Raw genomic sequence first — 23,839 nt, 5'->3', positions numbered from 1 at the left:
AATAAATCATAGCAATATTTTCTTAGGTCATTTCCCAAGGCAATAGAAATAAAAGCAAAAATAAACAAATGAGACCTAATCACACTTATAAGCTTTTGCACAGCAAAGGAAACCATAAACAAAATGAAAAGACAATCTACAGACTAGGAAACAATATTTGCAAATGATGCAACCTACAAGGGCTTAATTTCCAAAATATATAAACAGCTCATACAACTCAATAACAACCAAAAAAAACCTAATCAAAAAATGAGTAGAAGACCTAAATAGACATTTCTCCAAAGAAGACATACAAATGGTCAATAGGCTCATGAAATTCTTTTTTTTCTCTCTCTCTTTTTTTTTAACATCTTTATTGGAGTATAATTGCTTTACAATGGTGTGTTAGTTGTTGCTTTATAACAAAGTGAATCAGCTATACATGTACATATATCCCCATATCCCCTCCCTCTTGCGTCTCCCTCCCACCCTCCTTATCCCACCCCTCTAGGTGGTCACAAAGCACAGAGCTGATCACCCTATGCTATGTGGCTGCTTCCCACCAGCTATCTATTTTACATTTGGTAGTGTATATATGTCCATGCGACTCTCTCACTTCGTCCCAGCTTACCCTTCCCACTCCCTGTGTCCTCAAGGAAAGATTCTTGACATCACTAATTATCAGAGAAATACAAATCAAAACTACAATGAGGTACCACCTCACACCAGTCAGAATGGCCATCAATTAAAAGCCTACAAACAATAAATGCTGAAGAGGGTATGGAGAAAAGGAAGCCCTCATACACAGTTGATGAGAATGTAAATTGGTGCAGCCACTATGGAAAACAGTATGGAGCTTCCTTAAAAAACTGAGGGGCACGGCCAGGAAGGCGGCCACCTCCTTACCCATCATGCATCACATGTTCTTGGGGAACCTGGTGCTAAACCATTGGTAGATGACTTGCTTCTGGATCAGGGTTTCGTATGTAGCAGGGAAGCTCCCTAGCTGCGATTATTGAAAGTCAGCCCTCAACACAAGGGTTTGTTTCTTTTTAAGTGTAAAAAAAAAAAAGAATTTTTTAAAAATTCTATTTTCAGGGAAAAAACTGAAAATAGAGTTACCATATGATCCAGTAATCCCAATCCTGGGCATATATCTGGAGAAAACTCTAATTTGAAAAGATATGTGCACCCCAATGTTCATTGCAGCACTACTTACAATAGCCAAGACATGGAAGCAACCTAAATGTCCTCAACAGATGAATGGGTAAAGAAGATGTGATATATTTCTAGAATGGAATATTACTCAGCTATAAAAAAGAATGAAATAATGCCATTTGCAGCAACATGGATGAACCAACAGATTATCATACTAAGTGAAGTAAGTCAGACAGAGAAAGATAAATACTGTGTGATATCACTTACGTGTGGAATCTAAAATATGACACAAATGAACTTATTTACAAAATATAAACAGACTGGGCTTCCCTGGTGGTGCAGTGGTTGAGAGTCCGCCTGACGATGCAGGGGACACGGGTTCATGCCCCGGTCCGGGAAGATCCCACATGCCGCGGAGTGGCTGGGCCCGTGAGCCATGGCCGCTGAGCCTGCACGTCCGGAGCAAAAAAAAAATATATATATATATATATATATATAAACAGACTCACAGACATAGAAAACAAACTTATGGTTACCAAAGGGGATAGCGGGGTGGGGGGCAGCAGGAAGAGGGGAGATTAGGAGTTTGGAATTAGTAGATACAAACTGCTATACATAAAATAGATAAACAACAAGGTCCTACTGCATCACACAAGGAACTATATTCAATATCTTGTAATAATCTATAATGGAAAAGAATATGAAAAAGAAAATATATATATAAATCAACTATACTTCAATAAAAAGAAAGAAAGAAGCCAAATTGCAAGTCTTTGTCATGGATAAGTGTGTCCAGAAATATGCTTATGATTATCATCAACATTAAAAAAAGTCCTTTGGTATACATTTTAACCAAAGTACCTGAAACTGCCAATAAATAGAAGGAGAAGTAGGATTAGTAGTAGTAGTAGTAGTAGTAGTAGTAGTAGTAGTAGTAGTAGTAGTAGTGTTGGTAGTAGTAGTGGTGGTGGTAGTAGTTATAGTAGTAGTAGTTGTAATAGTTACTATTTTATTTTGAATTTACCAGGTTAGTGATTTATTGCAAATACTTACAATTACTGTCAAAGACACATATTATGATTTTTGCTTTACAGACAATATAGTTTAGGTTCAGAGAGTTTAAATGAGCTATGCAAGATCACACAGTGAGAAATGGAGTGAAGACTCGCCCTGGTCTCTCTGGCTCTCTGTTCCAAATGAATGTTGCTTGGATCCAGAGGACTTAGCTGGCTCTCTTCTAACAATGTCAATTTCTTTCAGGGTAACTCTCTGACTGTTTTCATAGCTGTAAAACAGTGATGCCCCGTTTACATTCCATGTACATTAGGTTAGAGTAAAGCAGAAAATTCACTTAAAAGTTATAAAAAATTTCTTCCAAAGTGCTAGACCGATGCTCAAGAACATGTTTATTAATAGAATGTCTGAGGAAAGATATATAGATGTTTCTGGTACAAAAACAGACAAAATGCTCTACAAAAAGGGTGTTATTATATAAAAATAACCAACAATATTTGCAAGAAGTACCAGCACAGTAATGCTTTTGATGATCATTTCCTTAATTTTTGAAATCTTACCTAGTTCCAATAATCCCCAGATAATGAGGAACATTTTCTAAACAGAAACAACGGTTAAAAGAGATATTAGATCTTATTTTCATTGAGCCAGAAAGGAGAGAATTAGAAGTAGAATGCAGCAGAAACTTATTATAATGTAATACCAGATTTATTAGCAATAAGGGTCATATCCAATTCAAATTAAAAGACATTTTCTATAAAAAATTACAATGTAATATCCTTTCAGCTGGGGAGTGATAGAACCAATGATAAAAACCATGGGACCTGGAAGTCTAGAGACTTCCCTGGTGGTCCAGTGGTTATGACTCTGCCCTTCCAATGCAGGGGATGTGGGTTCAATCCCTGGTTGGGGAACTAATATCCCACATAGCCAGAAAAAAAAAAAAGAACGAAGAGAAAAGAAAACCATGTGTCTAATCTGGGTTTGCTGTTCTTATCCATGCCTTTAGTAAATTTTAGACTAAGTGACAGGCAGATTTTATTGGAAATGGGTGAACTAAATCCCTCACACATGTACAAACTTAGCAATGTCAAATAGTTTAGTCTGGGTAAGGGTAGTAGGTGAAAATACAGTTATATACAAGGAAAGATGAAAAAAAAAACAAGCATTAACAAAATTCTGTTTCCTCTAGGTAAAATGGAATATAAACAAAAAAAGGTTATAAGAAGATACAGTTATCAAAAAAATTATATTAGGAAGTTTTACCATCATTTCTTGAAAATCACTAGTGAAGGAAAAAATTGCCTTATCTTTTCTCATTTATACAACAAACAGTATGAAAATGAGACCATTGCTCATGCCAGAACCTGAGTTTGATCTGGTAATTCCCTCTCCTTCACATTATGCAACAATCCTGCCTGTACTAATCAGACTGAGAGAGAAAGAGAAAGAGAGAGAGAGAAAGGAAGAGAGAATAAGACTGAGTATATCCTAGTAAGAATTTGTCAGAATTAGGCTGTTAAGATAGTTACATGCCATAAAGAGAAAGCTTCCTCTCTATAGAACCTGACTACTTACCCAGGGCCACAATCTGACTTATGTTTGAAAAGAGGCTTTTTATTCTAACAGTGCTACACAACTGCAAAAAAACTTACCCAAGCCAGTTACTTGTATTAATAAACATAGACTTTTTTAAAAATTGAACTATAGTTGACTTATTATATTAGTTTCAGGTACAATATAATAATTTGTTATTTTTATAGCTTATACTCTATACAAAGTTATAAAATATTGACTATATTCCCTCATAACTTATTTATTATGCATTACACCCTCATAAGTTATTTATGCTATACATAGAAGTTCTACCTCTTAATCTCCTTCACCTATTTTGCCCCTCTCCCACCCCTCTCTCCTCTGGTAGTCACTAGTTTGTTCTCTGTATCTCTGAGTCTGTTTCTGTGTTGTTATATTTGCTCATTTATTTTATTTTTTAGATTCCACATATAAGTGAATGAGTCAAGAATATACAGTGGGGAAAAGACAGTCTTTTCAATAAGTGGTTTTGGCAAAACTGGACACCTACAGGAAAAAGAATGAAACTAGAACATTCCCTCACACCATATACAAAAGTAAACTCAAAATAGTTTAAAGTCCTAAATATAAGACCTGAAACCATAAAACTCCTAGAGGAAAACATAGGCAGTATGCTCTTTGACATTGGTCTTAGCAATATTTTTTTGGATTTGTCTCCTCAGGCAAGGAAAACAAAGGCAAAAATAAACAAGTGGGACCTACTCAAACGTAAAAGATCTTGCACAGCAACAGAAACCATCAATGTAATGAAATGGCAACCTACTGAATGGGAGAAAATATTTGCAAATGACATGTTCAATAAGGGGCTAATATCCAAAATATATAAAGAATTCATACAACTCAATATCAAAAAGGCAAATCACCCAGTTACAAAATGGGCAGAGGACCTGAATAGGCATTTTTCCAAAGAACACATACAGTTGACCAACAGACACATGAAAAGATACTCAGCATACTAATCATCAGGGAAATGCAAATAAAAACCACAATGAGATATCACCTCACACAGTCAGAATGGCTATCGTCAAAAAGAAAAGAAATAACAAGTGTTGGCAAGGGTGTGGAGAAAAGGGGACTCTTGTGCACCGTTGATGGGAATGTAAATTGGTACAGCCACTAAGGAAAATAGTATGGAGTGTTCTCAAAAAATTAAAAATAGAACTGCTGTATGATCCAGCAATTCCACTCAACATAGACTTTTATTCATAAATCTGATCATCAGACATCTGAAGAAAACAAAGTGAAGAGAAAGATAAGATAAACTAAGAGAACAGTGAATTCAAAAGGAAAAGATCATGTAAGAAATAAAAGAAGGAAAGTGTTGAATGTTTAAACTCAGAGAAATTAGAAAATATTGCACTCATGAAATAAAAACAGTATTACAATAAAGGAGCAATCAGAGAAAAATAAATAGATTTTAGATACTGAAATATTGACTAAAAATTAAACAGAAAGGCAAATTAAGAGAATAGGCTTGAAACCTGAATTATTAACCAGGAAGATAAGGAAATATTCCAGAATGTAGAGCAAAATAATGAAGAAAATAGTGGGACAGTTAAGAAATAGGATAAACGTAAAAGGCCCAATTCATCTCCAAGGTTGCAGGATACAGGTTAATATACGAAAGTCAATTGCTTTCCTATATACCAACAATGAACAAGTAGAATTTGAGATTAAAAAATACAATATCATTTACATTAGCATCCCCCCAAATGTAATGCTTAAGTATGTCTAAAGAAAATGTACAAGGTCTATATTAGGGAAACCAAAAAACTCTCATGAATGAAATCAGACAAGAACTAAATAAGTGGAAAGATATTCCAAAGTTATGGAGAGGAAGACTCAATATTCAATAGTGTCAAGATGTGAGTACTTCCCAAGTGTGCTTTAGATTCAGTGCAATCCAAATAAAAATCTCAGCAAGATATTTTATACATATATTGACAAACTGATTCTACAGTTTATATGAAGAGACAAAAGACCCAGAATAGCCGACAATATTGAAGAAGAGAAAATTTGGAAGACTGATGCTGCTTGACTTCAAGACTTAGTTTAAAGCTACACTAGGAGGAGCTTCAAGATGGCGGAAGAGTAAGACGCGGAGATCACCTTCAACCCCACAAATACATCAGAAATATATCTACATGTGGAACAACTCCTACAGAACACCTACTGAACACTGGCAGAAGACCTCGGAACTCCTAAAAGGCAAGAAACTCCCCACTTACCTGGGTAGGGCAAAAGAAAAAAGAAAAAACAGAGACAAAAGAATAGGGAGGGGACCTGCACCAGTGGGAGGGAGCTGTGAAGGAGGAAAGCTTTCCACACACTAGGAAGCCCTTTTGCGGGCGGAGACAGGGGGTGGTGGAGGGGGGAAGCTTCGGAGCCACAGAGCGCAGCAACAGGGGTGTGGAGGGCAAAGCGGAGAGATTCCCGCACAGAGGATTCTTGCCGACCAGCACTCACCTGCCCGAGAGGCTTGTCTGCTCACCCGCTGGGGCAGGCGGGGGCTGGGAGCTGAGGCTTGGGCTTCCGTCGGATCGCAGGGAGAGGACTGGCGGCGCGAACACAGCCTAAAGGGTCTAGTGCGCCACAGCTGGCCGGGAGGGAGTCCGGGAAAAACTCAGAAGCTTCCGAAGAGGCAAGAGACTTTTTCTTGCCTGTTTGTTTCCTGGTGCGCGAGGAGAGAGGATTAAGAGCGCCACCTAAAGGAGCTCCGGAGACGGGCACGAGCCGCGGCTATCAGCGCAGACCCCAGAGACAGGCCTGGGACGCTAAGGCCGCTGCTGCCGCCACCAAGAAGCCTGTGTGCGAGCACAGGTCACTGTCCACACCTCCCCTCCCGGGAGCCTCTGCAGCCCGCCACTGCCAGGGTCCTGTGATCCAGGGACAACTTCCCCGGGAGAACACACGGCGTGCCTCAGGCTGGTGCAACGTCATGCTGGCCTCTGCCGCCGCAGGCTCGCCCCACATCCGTACCCCCCCCTCCCCCCGTCCTGAGTGAGCCAGAGCCCCCGAAGCAGCTGCTCCTTTAACCCCCTACTGTCTGAGCAAAAAACAGACGCCCTCAGGCGACCTACATGCAGAGGCGGGGCCAAATCCAAAACTGAACCCCGGGAGCTGTGCGAACAAAGAAGAGAAGGGAAATTTCTCCAAGCAGCCTCAGGAGCAGCGGATTGGAACAAAGAAGAGAAAGGGAAATCTCTCCCAGCAGCCTCAGGAGCAGCAGATTAAATCTCCACAGTAAACTTTTCTGACCACAATGCTATGAGACTAGATATCAATTACAGGAAAAAATCTGTAAGAAATACAAACACATGGAGGCTAAACAACACACTACTTAATAACCAAGAGATCACTGAAGAAATCAGAGGAAATCAAAAACTACCTAGAAACAAATGAAAATAAAAACATGACAACCCAAAACCTATGGGATGCAGCAAAAGTAGTTCTAGGGCTTCCCTGGTGGTGCAGTGGTTGAGAGTCCACCTGCCAATGCAGGGCACACGGGTTCGTGCCCCGGTCCGGGAAGATTCCACATGCTGCAGAGCGACTAGGCCCATGAGCCATGGCCGCTGAGCCTGCGTGTCCGGAGCCTGTGCTCCACAACGGGAGAGGCCACAACAGTGAGAAGCATGCCTACCGCAAAAAAAAAAAAAAAAAAAAAAAGTAGTTCTAAGAGGGAAGTTTATAGCAATACAATCCTACCTTAAGAAACAAGAAACATCTCAAATAAACAACCTAACCTAACACCTAAAACAATTAGAGAAAGAAGAACAAAAAACCCCCAAAATTAGCAGAAGGAAAAAAATCATAAAGATCAGATCAGAATTAAATGAAAAAGAAATGAAGGAAACGAGAGAAAAGATCAATAAAACTAAAAGCTGGTTCTATGAGAAGATAAACAAAATTGATAAACCATTAGCCAGACTTATCAAGAAAAAAGGGAGAAGACTCAAATCAATAGGATTAGAAATGAAAAAGGAAAGGTAACAACTGACAATGCACAAATACAGAGGATCCTGAGAGATTACTACAAGAAACTATATGCCAATAAAATGGACAACCTGGAAGAAATGGACAAATTCTTAGAAATGCACAACCTTCTGAGACTGAACCAGGAAGAAATAGAAAATATGAACAGACCATTCACAATATGATAAAAACCCTCCAGAAAGTAAGCATAGAGGGAACTTTCCTCAACATAATAAAGGCCATATATGACAAACCCACAGCCAACATCGTCCTCAATGGTGAAAAACTGAAACCATTTCCACCAAGATCAGGAACAAGACAAGGTTACCCACTCTTACCACTATTATTCAACATTGTTTTGGAAGTTTTAGCCACGGCAAACAGAGAAGAAAAAGAAACAAAAGGAATCCAAATTGGAAAAGAAGAAGTACAAAAAAAAAATAAAAAAAATATTAAAGATGATACAAATAGATGGAGAGATATACCATATTCTTGGATTGGAAGAATCAACATTTTGAAAGTGACTCTACTACCCAAAGCTATCTACAAATTCAATGCAATCCCTATCAAACTACCACTGGCATTTTTCACAGTACTAGAACAAAAAATTTCACAATTTGTATGGAAACACAAAAGACCCCGAATAGCCAAAGCAATCTTGAGAAAGAAAAAGGAGCTGGAGGAATCAGGCCCCCTGACTTCAGATTATACTACAAATCTACAGTAATTAAGATAGTATGGCACAGAAACAGAAATATAGATCAATGGAACAGGATAGAAAGCCCAGAGATAAACCCACGCACATACGCTCACCTTATCTTTGATAAAGGAGGCAAGAATATGCAGTGGAGAAAAGACAACCTCTTTAATAAGTGGTGCTGGGAAAACGGGACAGCTATATGTAAAAGAATGAAATTAGAACACTCCCTAGCAGCATTCACAAAAATAAACTCAAAATGGGTTAAAGACCTAAATGTGAGGCCAGACACCGTCAAACTCTTAGAGGAAAACATAGGCAGAACACTCTGACATAAATCACAGCAAGATCCTTTTTGATCCACCTCCTAGAGAAATGGAAATAAAAACAAAAATAAACAAATGAGACCTAATGAAACTAAAAAGCTTCTGCACAGTGAAGGAAACCATAAACAAGACAAAAAGACAACCCTCAGAATGGGAGAAAATATTTGCAAATGAAGCAACTGACAAAGGATTTATCTCCAAAATTTCCAAGCAGCTCATGCAGTTCAGTATTAAAAAAACAAACAATCCAATCCAAAAATGGGCAGAAAACCTAAATAGACATTTCACCAAAGAACATATACAGATTGCCAACAGACACATGAAAGAATGCTCAACATCATTAATCATTAGAGAAATGCAAATCAAAACTACAATGAGATATCATCTCACACTGGTCAGAATGTCCATCATCAAAAAATCTACAAACAATAAATGCTGGAGAGGGTGTGGAGAAAAGGGAACCCTCTTGCACTGTTGGTGGGAATGTAAATTGATACAGCCACTATGGAGAACAGTATGTATGTTCCTTAAAAAACTAATAATAGAACTACCATATGACCCAGCATTCCCACTACTGGGCATATGCCCTGAGAAAACCATAATTCAAAAAGAGTCATGTACCAAAATGTTCATTGCAGCTCTATTTACAATAGCCAGGATATGGAAGCAACCGAAGTGTCCATCAATAGATGAATGGATAAAGAAGATGTGGCACATATATACAATGGAATATTACTCAGCCATAAAAAGGAACGAAATTGAGTTATTTGTAGTGAGGTGGATGGACCTAGAGACTGTCATACTGAGTGAAGTAAGTGAGAAAGAGAAAAACAAATAACGTATGCTAACACATGTATATGGAATCTAAAAAAAGGAAAAAAACATGGTCATGAAGAACCTAGGGGCAAGACGGGAATAAAGATGCAGACCTACTGGAGAATGGACTTCAGGATACTGGGAGGGGGAAGTGTAAGTTGGGACAAAGTGAGAGAGTGGCATGGACATATATACACTACCGAACGTAAAATAGAAAGCTAGTGGGAAGCAGCCGCACAGCACGGGGAGATCAGCTCGTTGCTTTGTGAACACCTAGAGGGGTGGGATAGGGAGGGTGGGAGGGAGGGAGATGCAAGAGATATGAGGACAGATGTATATGTATAACTGATTCACTTTGTTATAAAGCAGAAACTAACACCATTGTAAAGCAATTATTCTCCAATAAAGATGGTAAAAAAAAAAAAACCTACAGTAATGAAGACAGTGTGATGTTGGAAAAAAAAAAAAGACAAATATATCAGTAGAACAGATGAGAGAGCCCAGAATATACCCACATTAATATAGTCAACTGATCTTTGACAAAGGAGCAAAGGCAACACAATGAAGCAAAGACAGTCTCTTCCACAAATGGTGCTGGAACAACTGGACATCCACACGCAACAATTAAAAAAAGAGAATCTAGACACAGACATTATGCCCTTCCCAAAATTAACTCAGAATGAATCATATCTAAAGGTAAAACACAAAACTATAAAACTCCTAGAAAATAACATAGGAGAAAACCTGAATGACCTTTGGTATTGTGTTGCCTTTTTAGATACAACACCAAACACATGATCTGTTGCAGAAATAATTGATAAACTGGACTTCATTAAAATTAAAAACTGTGCTTTGAAAGACAATATCAAGAAGAGAAGCCACAGACTGGGAGAAAATATTTGCAAAGGACACGTCTTATAAAGGACTGTTGTCCAAAATATACGAAAAACATTTAAAACTCAAGAATAAGAAAACAAACAACCTGATTAAAAAGACCTGTTCACCAAAGAAGATATATAGGTGGCATATAAGCATATGAAAAGATGCTCCACATTATATGTCATCAGGGAAATGCAAATTAAAGCAACAATGAGATACCGGTAGACACCTATTAGAATGTCCAAAATCTGGAACACTGACAACACCCAGTGCTGGTGAGGATATGAACCAACAGCAACTCTCATTCATTGCTGCTGGGAAGGCAAAATGGTGCAGTCACTTTCGAAGACAGTTTGGCAGTTTCTTACAAAACTATACCATTCTTTTACCACATGATTTAGCAATCATACACCTTGGTATTTACCCAAAGGAGCTGAGAACTTAGGTCTACACAAAAACTTGCACATGGATGTTTACAGCAGTTTTATTTATAGTCACCAAAACTTGGCAGCAAGCAAAATGTCCTTCAGTAGGCGAACGGATAAATAAACTGTGGTCCATCCAGACAATGGAATATTATTCAGTGCTAAAAAGAAATGAACTATCAAGACATGAAAAGACATGGAGAAACCTCAAAGCATATTATTAAGTGAAAGAAGCCAATCTGAAAAGGCGGACTACTGCATGATTCCAACTATATGATATTGTAGAGAAGTCAAACCTATGGACACAGGATCCAAAAAGATCGGTGGTTGCTAGGGGCAGCAGTGGGGGAGTCAGAGGAGAGATGAATAGGCAGAGAACAGAGGAATTTGAGAGTAGTGAGAATATTCTTCATGATATTATAATGACGGATATATGGGTAGGTATACATTTGTCCAAACCCATAGACTATGTAGCACTAATAGTGAACCCTAAGGTAAACTGTATACATTGGGTGATTATGATGTGTCCATGTAGATCATTCTCGGTAAAAATATACAATTCTGGTAAATGATGTTGATAATGGATGAGGCTCTACATATGTGTGGGCAGGATAATCTCTGTACTTTCCTCTTAATTTTATTGTAAACCCAAACTGCTCTGAAAAACAAACCAACCCACAAAAGTTCAATTTGAAAAAGCCCAAAGTGCCAAGCAAGGTGAATGAAGAAAAACCCATACTGAGGTGACCAGACCTGTACGCCCCCCTCAAGGTGTAAGCCCTCCTGTACATGCAGGAGGTCTTTTCTTTCTTCCCTCCTCTTAGAAAGGAGGATGCATCCGTCCCCATCTCAAAAGCTAATCTCTCCCACTTGTACCCTGGGTCTGAGAACTCACATCTGCTCAAGGTTTACCTGCTCAGTGAGCCCCTTTCCCTCCAGCTGTATTATTTCCATCAGTAGGCAAATATGTTGTAGAATTCTTATCCTAAAGCAACAACAAAAATCCTCCCCTTACTTACATTCTATTTTATATCCTACCTCATTTTTCAGCTCTTCTTGGGAGCTTCCCTTTGCTGTCAAAATGTTTAAAAAATAAGAGATAATTTCTTCCCTCACTAATGTATATTTTAAAAAAATTGTATTTCCTCCAGTTCTTCATTTACCACCCACTTAGCCCACTTCTATCTGGATTCCACTCCCGGAAGTTCACTGAAACTACTTTTTTTAAGGATACTAGAGGAGTTTGAATTGGAGTTTGATGCAGCTGATCACTCCTTCCTTCTCTGAAATTTACATGCTCCTGACTCTTAAATAGTTGGCTTCTCCTTCACAGTCTCCTTTGCTGATTCCTTCTCCCTTACTAAACCCCTAAATGATAGATTCCTTCAGATCTTACACTCTTCCTGATGTCTTCTCTTTCTCTGCTCTTTCTAGTTTATCTCATAATCTCCATGGTGTAGCTTCTACAGGTGTGCTGTCAACTCCCATATCTATATTTCCAGAGAGACCTCTCCACTAAGTGCCAGACTTACACATCCAATTTCCTCCCTGACATCTCAACCTGAATATCTTACCAACATTTCCAGTTTAAAATGTTCAAAACATGAAATGAAATGAAACCTGGTTCTCACCTACAGCCCAAAGCTTCCCTATCTCAGAAAATGAAATTACAATATACCCAATAGCTCACATCAAAAACTCTGAGTCATAATTGATTTCTCCCTTACCCATACTCTCTATATCCATTCTATTCGTCCTCTAAGACAGATCATCACCCTTCCCACCTCTCTGTATTTCCTCTATTATAAATAATCTATTATAGTGACTTGTGGAATTATAGTCTCATTCAGTTACACTGTGATGTTTATAAATATAATCCCATGTAATTTTCATAATAATCATGTGATGTGGAGTAGAGAGAAAATGGACTCTTATTCAAGGTAATTAACTTGACCAAGTTCCCACAGTAAGTGGTAGTGGTGCAGATGAAACACAAAACTAGCGTTTACAAGTATGTGAACAAATGATAACTAACATTTGATTACCTGCTGTGTGTTAAGCATTTTCCATATTTTGTCTCATTTAGTGCTTAGAAAAAGAAGGTATAATTGTTATCATTTCTTAAATAAAATTCAGATGCATTACATGAGTTGTCCAAAATTAGAGTTCTCTGCTCCCAGTTTCAACTTCCTCCTTTCCATTCTTCTCAATCCTATCATAGACAATTGTCAAAAATCTGTAATGGTTCAGAATTGGCTACAGAATAATATCCTTCTCATGGCACTTAGATGCTTTTATGACCTGGCCCCTGCCTTTCTTTCCAACTCCATTTGTTACTACTTCTCACCACATCTTCTGGATTCCAACCATATCAACCACTTTAGAGATTCAGTTTGAACATGCTGTGCTCTTTCTTTATGTCTTTATCTGAGCTATTTTTTCTGCCTTGAATGTTCTTCCTACATATAATGGCCATTGTGGTTGCCTTGTTACCATCTGTTTTGTTTCTTTCTGTAGCTATTCCTCTTTCTGTTTAAATATCCACACTTCCCTAGTGATATAGATTAAGCTTGGCTCAACCCTAGCTAACAAGCATGATTTTATATCCTGGTTACGGTTCTTCGTTCAGATGAACCAGTTACAGACAGTGAGAGATAAGATGAGGTTTATGTGAAAAATATTTCCTGACTCTTCTGAGGGGGTCTTGAAATTGACATTCTTTCCTCCTCTCCTGCAATTGATGTGTAGTGTGTAGCCGTCTTATGAACCTGAAGATGCATGAGTCTTAAACTGAAGCTTGAGTCTTTGGAAGGCAGAGGAGAGGAAGGATTATATCATGTCCTTCCTTGGTGATGTCACTGCGTGGCTGAAACAAACCAACGCTGAAGTTCACTTTGTCTCTTGACTTTCCAGTTTTGCTGATCACTTTTATTGACAGATCTTTCTGCTACTTGCAAGTGAAAACTAATGTAGCTAAAAGTTATATTACATTTTATCATATAAATATCAATTAATAATAGGCCTCCTTTAATTTCTATATGGAAGCAACCGAAGTGTCCATCAATAGATGAATGGATAAAGAAGATGTGGCACATATATACAATGGAATATTACTCAGCCATAAAAAGGAACGAAATTGAGTTATTTGTAGTGAGGTGGATGGACCTAGAGACTGTCATACTGAGTGAAGTAAGTGAGAAAGAGAAAAACAAATAACGTATGCTAACACATGTATATGGAATCTAAAAAAAGGAAAAAAACATGGTCATGAAGAACCTAGGGGCAAGACGGGAATAAAGATGCAGACCTACTGGAGAATGGACTTCAGGATACTGGGAGGGGGAAGTGTAAGTTGGGACAAAGTGAGAGAGTGGCATGGACATATATACACTACCGAACGTAAAATAGAAAGCTAGTGGGAAGCAGCCGCACAGCACGGGGAGATCAGCTCATTGCTTTGTGAACACCTAGAGGGGTGGGATAGGGAGGGTGGGAGGGAGGGAGATGCAAGAGATATGAGGACAGATGTATATGTATAACTGATTCACTTTGTTATAAAGCAGAAACTAACACCATTGTAAAGCAATTATTCTCCAATAAAGATGGTAAAAAAAAAAAAAACCTACAGTAATGAAGACAGTGTGATGTTGGAAAAAAAAAAAAGACAAATATATCAGTAGAACAGATGAGAGAGCCCAGAATATACCCACATTAATATAGTCAACTGATCTTTGACAAAGGAGCAAAGGCAACACAATGAAGCAAAGACAGTCTCTTCCACAAATGGTGCTGGAACAACTGGACATCCACACGCAACAATTAAAAAAAGAGAATCTAGACACAGACATTATGCCCTTCCCAAAATTAACTCAGAATGAATCATATCTAAAGGTAAAACACAAAACTATAAAACTCCTAGAAAATAACATAGGAGAAAACCTGAATGACCTTTGGTATTGTGTTGCCTTTTTAGATACAACACCAAACACATGATCTGTTGCAGAAATAATTGATAAACTGGACTTCATTAAAATTAAAAACTGTGCTTTGAAAGACAATATCAAGAAGAGAAGCCACAGACTGGGAGAAAATATTTGCAAAGGACACGTCTTATAAAGGACTGTTGTCCAAAATATACGAAAAACATTTAAAACTCAAGAATAAGAAAACAAACAACCTGATTAAAAAGACCTGTTCACCAAAGAAGATATATAGGTGGCATATAAGCATATGAAAAGATGCTCCACATTATATGTCATCAGGGAAATGCAAATTAAAGCAACAATGAGATACCGGTAGACACCTATTAGAATGTCCAAAATCTGGAACACTGACAACACCCAGTGCTGGTGAGGATATGAACCAACAGCAACTCTCATTCATTGCTGCTGGGAAGGCAAAATGGTGCAGTCACTTTCGAAGACAGTTTGGCAGTTTCTTACAAAACTATACCATTCTTTTACCACATGATTTAGCAATCATACACCTTGGTATTTACCCAAAGGAGCTGAGAACTTAGGTCTACACAAAAACTTGCACATGGATGTTTACAGCAGTTTTATTTATAGTCACCAAAACTTGGCAGCAAGCAAAATGTCCTTCAGTAGGCGAACGGATAAATAAACTGTGGTCCATCCAGACAATGGAATATTATTCAGTGCTAAAAAGAAATGAACTATCAAGACATGAAAAGACATGGAGAAACCTCAAAGCATATTATTAAGTGAAAGAAGCCAATCTGAAAAGGCGGACTACTGCATGATTCCAACTATATGATATTGTAGAGAAGTCAAACCTATGGACACAGGATCCAAAAAGATCGGTGGTTGCTAGGGGCAGCAGTGGGGGAGTCAGAGGAGAGATGAATAGGCAGAGAACAGAGGAATTTGAGAGTAGTGAGAATATTCTTCATGATATTATAATGACGGATATATGGGTAGGTATACATTTGTCCAAACCCATAGACTATGTAGCACTAATAGTGAACCCTAAGGTAAACTGTATACATTGGGTGATTATGATGTGTCCATGTAGATCATTCTCGGTAAAAATATACAATTCTGGTAAATGATGTTGATAATGGATGAGGCTCTACATATGTGTGGGCAGGATAATCTCTGTACTTTCCTCTTAATTTTATTGTAAACCCAAACTGCTCTGAAAAACAAACCAACCCACAAAAGTTCAATTTGAAAAAGCCCAAAGTGCCAAGCAAGGTGAATGAAGAAAAACCCATACTGAGGTGACCAGACCTGTACTCCCCTCTCAAGGTGTAAGCCCTCCTGTACTTGCAGGAGGTCTTTTCTTTCTTCCCTCCTCTTAGAAAGGAGGATGCATCCGTCCCCATCTCAAAAGCTAATCTCTCCCACTTGTACCCTGGGTCTGAGAACTCACATCTGCTCAAGGTTTACCTGCTCAGTGAGCCCCTTTCCCTCCAGCTGTATTATTTCCATCAGTAGGCAAATATGTTGTAGAATTCTTATCCTAAAGCAACAACAAAAATCCTCCCCTTACTTACATTCTATTTTATATCCTACCTCATTTTTCAGCTCTTCTTGGGAGCTTCCCTTTGCTGTCAAAATGTTTAAAAAATAAGAGATAATTTCTTCCCTCACTAATGTATATTTTAAAAAAATTGTATTTCCTCCAGTTCTTCATTTACCACCCACTTAGCCCACTTCTATCTGGATTCCACTCCCGGAAGTTCACTGAAACTACTTTTTTTAAGGATACTAGAGGAGTTTGAATTGGAGTTTGATGCAGCTGATCACTCCTTCCTTCTCTGAAATTTACATGCTCCTGACTCTTAAATAGTTGGCTTCTCCTTCACAGTCTCCTTTGCTGATTCCTTCTCCCTTACTAAACCCCTAAATGATAGATTCCTTCAGATCTTACACTCTTCCTGATGTCTTCTCTTTCTCTGCTCTTTCTAGTTTATCTCATAATCTCCATGGTGTAGCTTCTACAGGTGTGCTGTCAACTCCCATATCTATATTTCCAGAGAGACCTCTCCACTAAGTGCCAGACTTACACATCCAATTTCCTCCCTGACATCTCAACCTGAATATCTTACCAACATTTCCAGTTTAAAATGTTCAAAACATGAAATGAAATGAAACCTGGTTCTCACCTACAGCCCAAAGCTTCCCTATCTCAGAAAATGAAATTACAATATACCCAATAGCTCACATCAAAAACTCTGAGTCATAATTGATTTCTCCCTTACCCATACTCTCTATATCCATTCTATTCGTCCTCTAAGACAGATCATCACCCTTCCCACCTCTCTGTATTTCCTCTATTATAAATAATCTATTATAGTGACTTGTGGAATTATAGTCTCATTCAGTTACACTGTGATGTTTATAAATATAATCCCATGTAATTTTCATAATAATCATGTGATGTGGAGTAGAGAGAAAATGGACTCTTATTCAAGGTAATTAATTTGACCAAGTTCCCACAGTAAGTGGTAGTGGCGCAGATGAAACACAAAACTAGCGTTTCCAAGTATGTGAACAAATGATAACTAACATTTGATTACCTGCTGTGTGTTAAGCACTTTCCATATTTTGTCTCATTTAGTGCTTAGAAAAAGAAGGTATAATTGTTATCATTTCTTAAATAAAATTCAGATGCATTACATGAGTTGTCCAAAATTAGAGTTCTCTGCTCCCAGTTTCAACTTCCTCCTTTCCATTCTTCTCAATCCTATCATAGACAATTGTCAAAAATCTGTAATGGTTCAGAATTGGCTACAGAATAATATCCTTCTCATGGCACTTAGATGCTTTTATGACCTGGCCCCTGCCTTTCTTTCCAACTCCATTTGTTACTACTTCTCACCACATCTTCTGGATTCCAACCATATCAACCACTTTAGAGATTCAGTTTGAACATGCTGTGCTCTTTCTTTATGTCTTTATCTGAGCTATTTTTTCTGCCTTGAATGTTCTTCCTACATATAATGGCCATTGTGGTTGCCTTGTTACCATCTGTTTTGTTTCTTTCTGTAGCTATTCCTCTTTCTGTTTAAATATCCACACTTCCCTAGTGATATAGATTAAGCTTGGCTCAACCCTAGCTAACAAGCATGATTTTATATCCTGGTTACGGTTCTTCGTTCAGATGAACCAGTTACAGACAGTGAGAGATAAGATGAGGTTTATGTGAAAAATATTTCCTGACTCTTCTGAGGGGGTCTTGAAATTGACATTCTTTCCTCCTCTCCTGCAATTGATGTGTAGTGTGTAGCCGTCTTATGAACCTGAAGATGCATGAGTCTTAAACTGAAGCTTGAGTCTTTGGAAGGCAGAGGAGAGGAAGGATTATATCATGTCCTTCCTTGGTGATGTCACTGCGTGGCTGAAACAAACCAACGCTGAAGTTCACTTTGTCTCTTGACTTTCCAGTTTTGCTGATCACTTTTATTGACAGATCTTTCTGCTACTTGCAAGTGAAAACTAATGTAGCTAAAAGTTATATTACATTTTATCATATAAATATCAATTAATAATAGGCCTCCTTTAATTTCTCAGTCGAAGTTAGATATTCTTCCCTCAGTGAACGTTCCTTCTGCATAACTCTACCAAAGCCTATACTACATTGATTTACTTATTAGCCTTCTTCCCCAGGAGACTGAATATCTTCAGGAAAAGAGTTCATGTTATATGCTGCTCTATCAGTTTGTTATAAGACAATGTGCTCAGAAACAGCGCACCATCCCTCCTCCAAACATTCTTTTTTAATACAAGGTTATCAACCTCAGCACGATTGTCATTTGGGGCTAGATATATCTTGATTGTAGAGGGCTATTCTGTGCAATGTATAATATTTAATAGCATCCTTGGACTCTACTCACTAGAGGCCAGTAACATTACCCTTCCCCTCAATTTGTAACAATAAAAAATGTCTCCAGGAATTAACAAATATCCCCTGGGAGGTAAAATTGTCCCTAGCAGGGAACTACTGGCCTAACATAATGACCAAAAGTTTAGATTTTATTATAATCATTCTCTTGGGTTTTTAAGCCAATGGCAATTTATAGAAGTTAATCCTTAAAGGATCATATTATATCCACCCTTGAATATAGAAAGAAAGGTGAAGGGCCTCACAAAGGGCAAAGTATATTGGTTTCACATGAAACTATTGGTTTTTTAAGTAATAAAGGAGTGCTAGGGTAAACTCCACCTTCACTGGGCACAGCATGTGATCTCACACACCAAACCTGCTTTTCTCATAAGCCAATCCTTCTCCAGAAACTTCCAATTCCAAAGGGATATGTCACTTTCATCATTGGAAAAGGAGGGACCAAAAAGAGGAAGAAATTTCCTGTATACAAGAAATACTATACTAGGCACCTATAACAGAACTTGGCACCAAACTTCTTTCATCACCTCCTCATTTCTTACACATACCCAACCTAATCCCTAAATTGTTTCTTCCCACTTACAGGGAGATCTTTCAAACTGTTACTAATTATAAATTCCTTCAGAGTTGAGGTGTTTTCACTGAGAGTGAACATGCAGGTTCCTGAGCCCACACAACCTCCTTGGCCTCAGGGCAAGCACTTCTGCCTTGAAATGCCTTCTCTAATAGACAGGATGATGAAAACTGAAGCTGTAGAACTGAGTGAACCAAGCCAAAAACCTTGTTTGAATGATGAAGTGTTCTCTAATATATAAAGAATTCAGAGATGGTGCAAAATGAATGCACCTGACTATGATCTGACACAATAATCTGTAGTTCTTATCTTTATGTCCAAAGCATGTTTGTATTTCTACCAAATCACTACTTGAATACATCATTTTGATAAATGTGAAAATTAATTATTGTAGGTGAAATATATAACTTATAAACATACATTCTGACTCTCTTTTCCCCTATTAGGTTGATGCAAACACAATGTTTGCCTTTGAACCTAGATGTAGATTTGAGATGTAGAAAATATTAATTTTCATATATGTTTACTTAAAAGTTTATAAGACCTCAATTGAAAGTCTTAATTCCATGCACAAGGAAACAAATGAAAACCAAAAAATTGTATATAATATTAATAAGGTCATCGATGTACTTAAGAATGATAGCAATGTATGGTATGGTTCATTCCCCAGATATTCCAGGAAACAATATAATTTGGGCAATTGATCTAACCATGGATGGAGCTTCTTTCTGTAGAACAGAGATTTTACATTGAAAAAATTATGTCACAACCATAAAATAATTTCCCTAGAACCTGAAATGGAAGACTGTAATGGGCATTTTTATGGTTTTCTTTGTAGAAGACAAAATTCTTTTGAATTAGCTTGGGGGTAGATGTCTAGTCTAGATTTTTTTTACTGTCCTAGAAACCTATGAATATTTTGAATAGTTAACAGCACCAAAATATTAACCGATATAATAACTTCTCACTATTTTATTATGATTCTATATCCTGATTCATGTGAAGGCACTTTTCTCTAGCTTTATATCCTGTCTAATAATAACCATCCTATCTACTAAATTCTTATAATATACCAAGAATGCATATATTATGTCAATCAATTACTTTCCCCCCAAATAATTCTGAGGTTGTACTATTATTTCTATTTTACAAATGAGAAAACTGAGTTTAGAGAAGTCAATAACTTTCCCAAAGTCATAGAGCTTGCAAGAAACAACAACAAAAAAGAAAGGCAATCAGTATCTTGTCCATCAGATAGACTCATAAGCCAAAAGGGATCATATGAGTCCTTGTGTTCCACTGAAAGAGGAGTCTTACTTACCAGATATGTAGATGACATAAAGCCGGAAGTGAAATCTAATAAAAGTTACAATGAACATAGCAAGCTAAAAAAGCAGATCCAAAGTCAGCAAGATGAAATTATTATAAAGGTGGATGTAGTGGCTTAGATTTACCTCTAGAAAACATCCACAAAGAAGTGAAGAATGAATGATTGATTTGGGGTGAAGCCCCATCTTTTAATGCTCATTGGTTATGGGTAGCTTACCACTATCACTTTGTCAAGTGTCTTAGGCCACTGGAGTCACATGGTGTATACAGCAATCCCCTCAGCTGTCAACGTAGTAACCCTAGCAGAAATAAAATTGATTTGTTTAGTAAGACTTGTTCTTTTGGAACTCATGCTGCATTCTCACTGGAAATTACATTACCTAAATTTTCCTAAGCTATACATTTTTTTTTTTTTTTTTTTTTTTTAGCGGTATGCGGGCCTCTCACTGTTGTGGCCTCTCCTGTTGCAGAGCACAGGCTCCGGACGCGCAGGCTCAGCGGCCATGGCTCACGGGCCCAGCCGCTCCGTGGCATGTGGGATCCCCCCGGACCGGGGCACGAACCCGCGTCCCCTGCATCGGCAGGCGGATTCTCAACCACTGCACCACCAGGGAAGCCCTAAGCTATCCATTTAATAATATATTCTAGAAAGTTTTCCTAAGGATTGATGTGAAGTTGACTAGTTAGAAATCTCCTAGCTCTATCATCTTCCTCTTAAAAAAATCAGAACAACTCTTCTTCTCTAGACTTTGGCTACTCCTACACAATATTTTAATGACAATCAATAGAGAGCTTTATGGTCACATCTCTAGTACTTTCAGACACCAGGATATTATTCAACTGGTCCTGTACTTTGAACACAGGCTAAAGTTATTAGTTATTAGTTCCTAGGTTAGGAAATGAAGGAGAAAATTTAAGCATCCAGTAAGTTTCACATATTATTTCATTTGATCCTACCTTACTAATCCTCAAGTAGGAATTATTTCCACCTTAAAAATGAAGAAAATGAAACTTTAGATACCACTCAGCTTGAACAGATCAAATAGCTTGCCTAGTCATGTACCTAGTAAGGCATAAATTCAAATCCTACTTTAACACCAGACCCTATATTTTGCCATTATTACATACTGGCATTGTTCCTCTTAGTCTCCTTCCTCAAATTTCAATTTTCTCCTTATAATCACCAATTAACATATGTCAGCATGTCAGTTTAAATATCATTTTCTTAGAAGAAGATGAATGCAAAATAGTAATGGAGTGGCTGTGTTTTCTTTCTGTGATCTGTTAAATATAGTTCCCATCCCAAAATAGTAGACCGAGCTCTGTATTACTCTTCTTACCCTGAACAGAGAGAGAGAGAGAGAGAGAGAAGAGAAGGAAGGGAGAGAGGAGAGAAAGAGGGAGGGAGAGAAGAGAGAGAGGAAGGGAGAGAAGAGAGGGAGGAAGGGAGAGAGAGAGGAAAAAGGGAGAGAGAAGAGAAAGAAAGAAACATAAAGAAATTTTTATTTATCATCATTTTGCAGTTCTCCATTGACATAGACATATTCCCCCAAGTTCCATGTTATTCATATAATTCTCAACCAGTTCTTCCCCATCATTATTAAGTCCAGAGAGGTTATCTTATCAATTCCATGTAAGACATGTACTTACTTTTTCAAAAAAAAGTCAAGAATTTTTATAAACTACTTTAATCATAATGACATAAGATACCTGATTTAGTGGACATTGCCCATAAACACTATATCTTGTTTATATATAATAGTGTGTAGCAGTTAGAGTACTTCAATGCAGAGATTCTGTTTCAAAGTCATCTTAAAAACAGTCAGCTCACTCAAAACATGTTTTTACTTCCAATAACCCAGGCACAGAACCAAGAAACCAAGAAATTCTGGTGCTAATAGGAAAGTTAAACAGGCCATTCACCAAGAAAACATTTGTGATTGGTTAGTTAGTACAAGTTTTCCCTTAAAATGTATCTGTTTTTTTTTACACTTGTAAGGAAGAATTTACCCATCTTTGTCACAAGATTATTTTAAAACATCTGTTTTAGAGGCAACATTGATTTAACACATCATCTGGGAATGGCTAATATTTGATGTATGAACATGCTGCAATAGCTAGCCATTTAAAAATACAGTCACTGTTTAATAAATTCTGAAATATAATTTGAAGGCAGTGTTTGGGGAAAAAAAAAAACAGTGGTGTTTCCTCCTTTCCTGTGTGTCCACTCTAATTTACTAGGTTCTTTTCTGCCCCCAGCCACCTCTCACATTAGAACAAATACCTCTTCCTTACTCCATTCTTCCAACAACCAAGAAACAAGAAAGATTATCCTGTTTTTTTGTTTTGGAAAGATTTCCTCTGTCAGAACTTCTTTGCCACTGACTTGCTTTAGCTCTCTCAAAATCTCTCACCAGGATAATAGAAATGGTCTTTAGCTGGACTCCTGCTTAACAGTATTTGTCCATTGCTGTCCAACATCTACACTGCCATATCTGATAACTTTCTTATTTTAATCCTCCACTGGATCCCTATTGCCTTCAAAATAAACTGGTGTTGGAGTTCATAACTGGCTCCCAACAATATCTTGAGCCACATATGACCCCACCCCTACTCTCCTACCCCTGGATAAAAAGCAGATAAAATTCTCAGGAGCTGGGAATGCCTCCTCCCCTGAATATGGCATGTTCTTTCACAGCCAGCTACTTTTTTTTTTTAACATCTTTATTGGAGTATAATTGCTTTACAATGTTGTGTTAGTTTCTGTTGTATAACAAAGTGAATCAGCTATATGTATACATATATCCCCATATCCCCTCCCTCTTGCGTCTCCCTCCCACCTTCCCTATCCCACCCCTCTAGGTGGTCACAAAGCACTGAGCTGATCTCACTGTGCAATGCAGCCGCTTCCCACTAGCTATCTGTTTTACATTTGCTGGTGTATATATGTCAGTGCTACTCTCTTACTTAGTCCCAGCTTACCCTTCCTCGTATCCCCCGTGTCCTCAAGTTCATTCTCTATGTCTACATCTTTATTCCTGTCCTACCCCTAGGTTCATCAGAACCATTTTTTTTTTTAGATTCCATATATATAGGTTAGGTGGGAATGTAAATTGATACAACCAGCTACTTTTTTTTTTTAGTATCCAATACCTTTTATTACAATTGCTTACTTAATTTTATTTTGTTGTATTTGCTTTCC

General features: G+C 37.9%; 1 long non-coding RNA gene across 1 annotated transcript in view; it reads right to left on the bottom strand.

Annotated features, from left to right (window-relative positions):
* Positions 1-23,839, bottom strand: part of LOC102982445 (uncharacterized) — a 157,924-nt gene that overhangs the window by 88,245 nt on the left and 45,840 nt on the right. The window contains exon 2 of the long non-coding RNA XR_003679391.2: positions 20,855-20,936. This is a non-coding gene — a long non-coding RNA (uncharacterized lncRNA). The remainder of the gene's footprint in view (positions 1-20,854; positions 20,937-23,839) is intronic.

This window comes from Physeter macrocephalus, chromosome 4 (genome assembly GCF_002837175.3).
Source record: "Physeter macrocephalus isolate SW-GA chromosome 4, ASM283717v5, whole genome shotgun sequence".
NCBI lineage: Eukaryota > Metazoa > Chordata > Mammalia > Artiodactyla > Physeteridae > Physeter > Physeter macrocephalus.
Note: the sequence above shows the minus strand (reverse complement) of the source record. Positions and strands in the feature narration are given on the sequence as shown.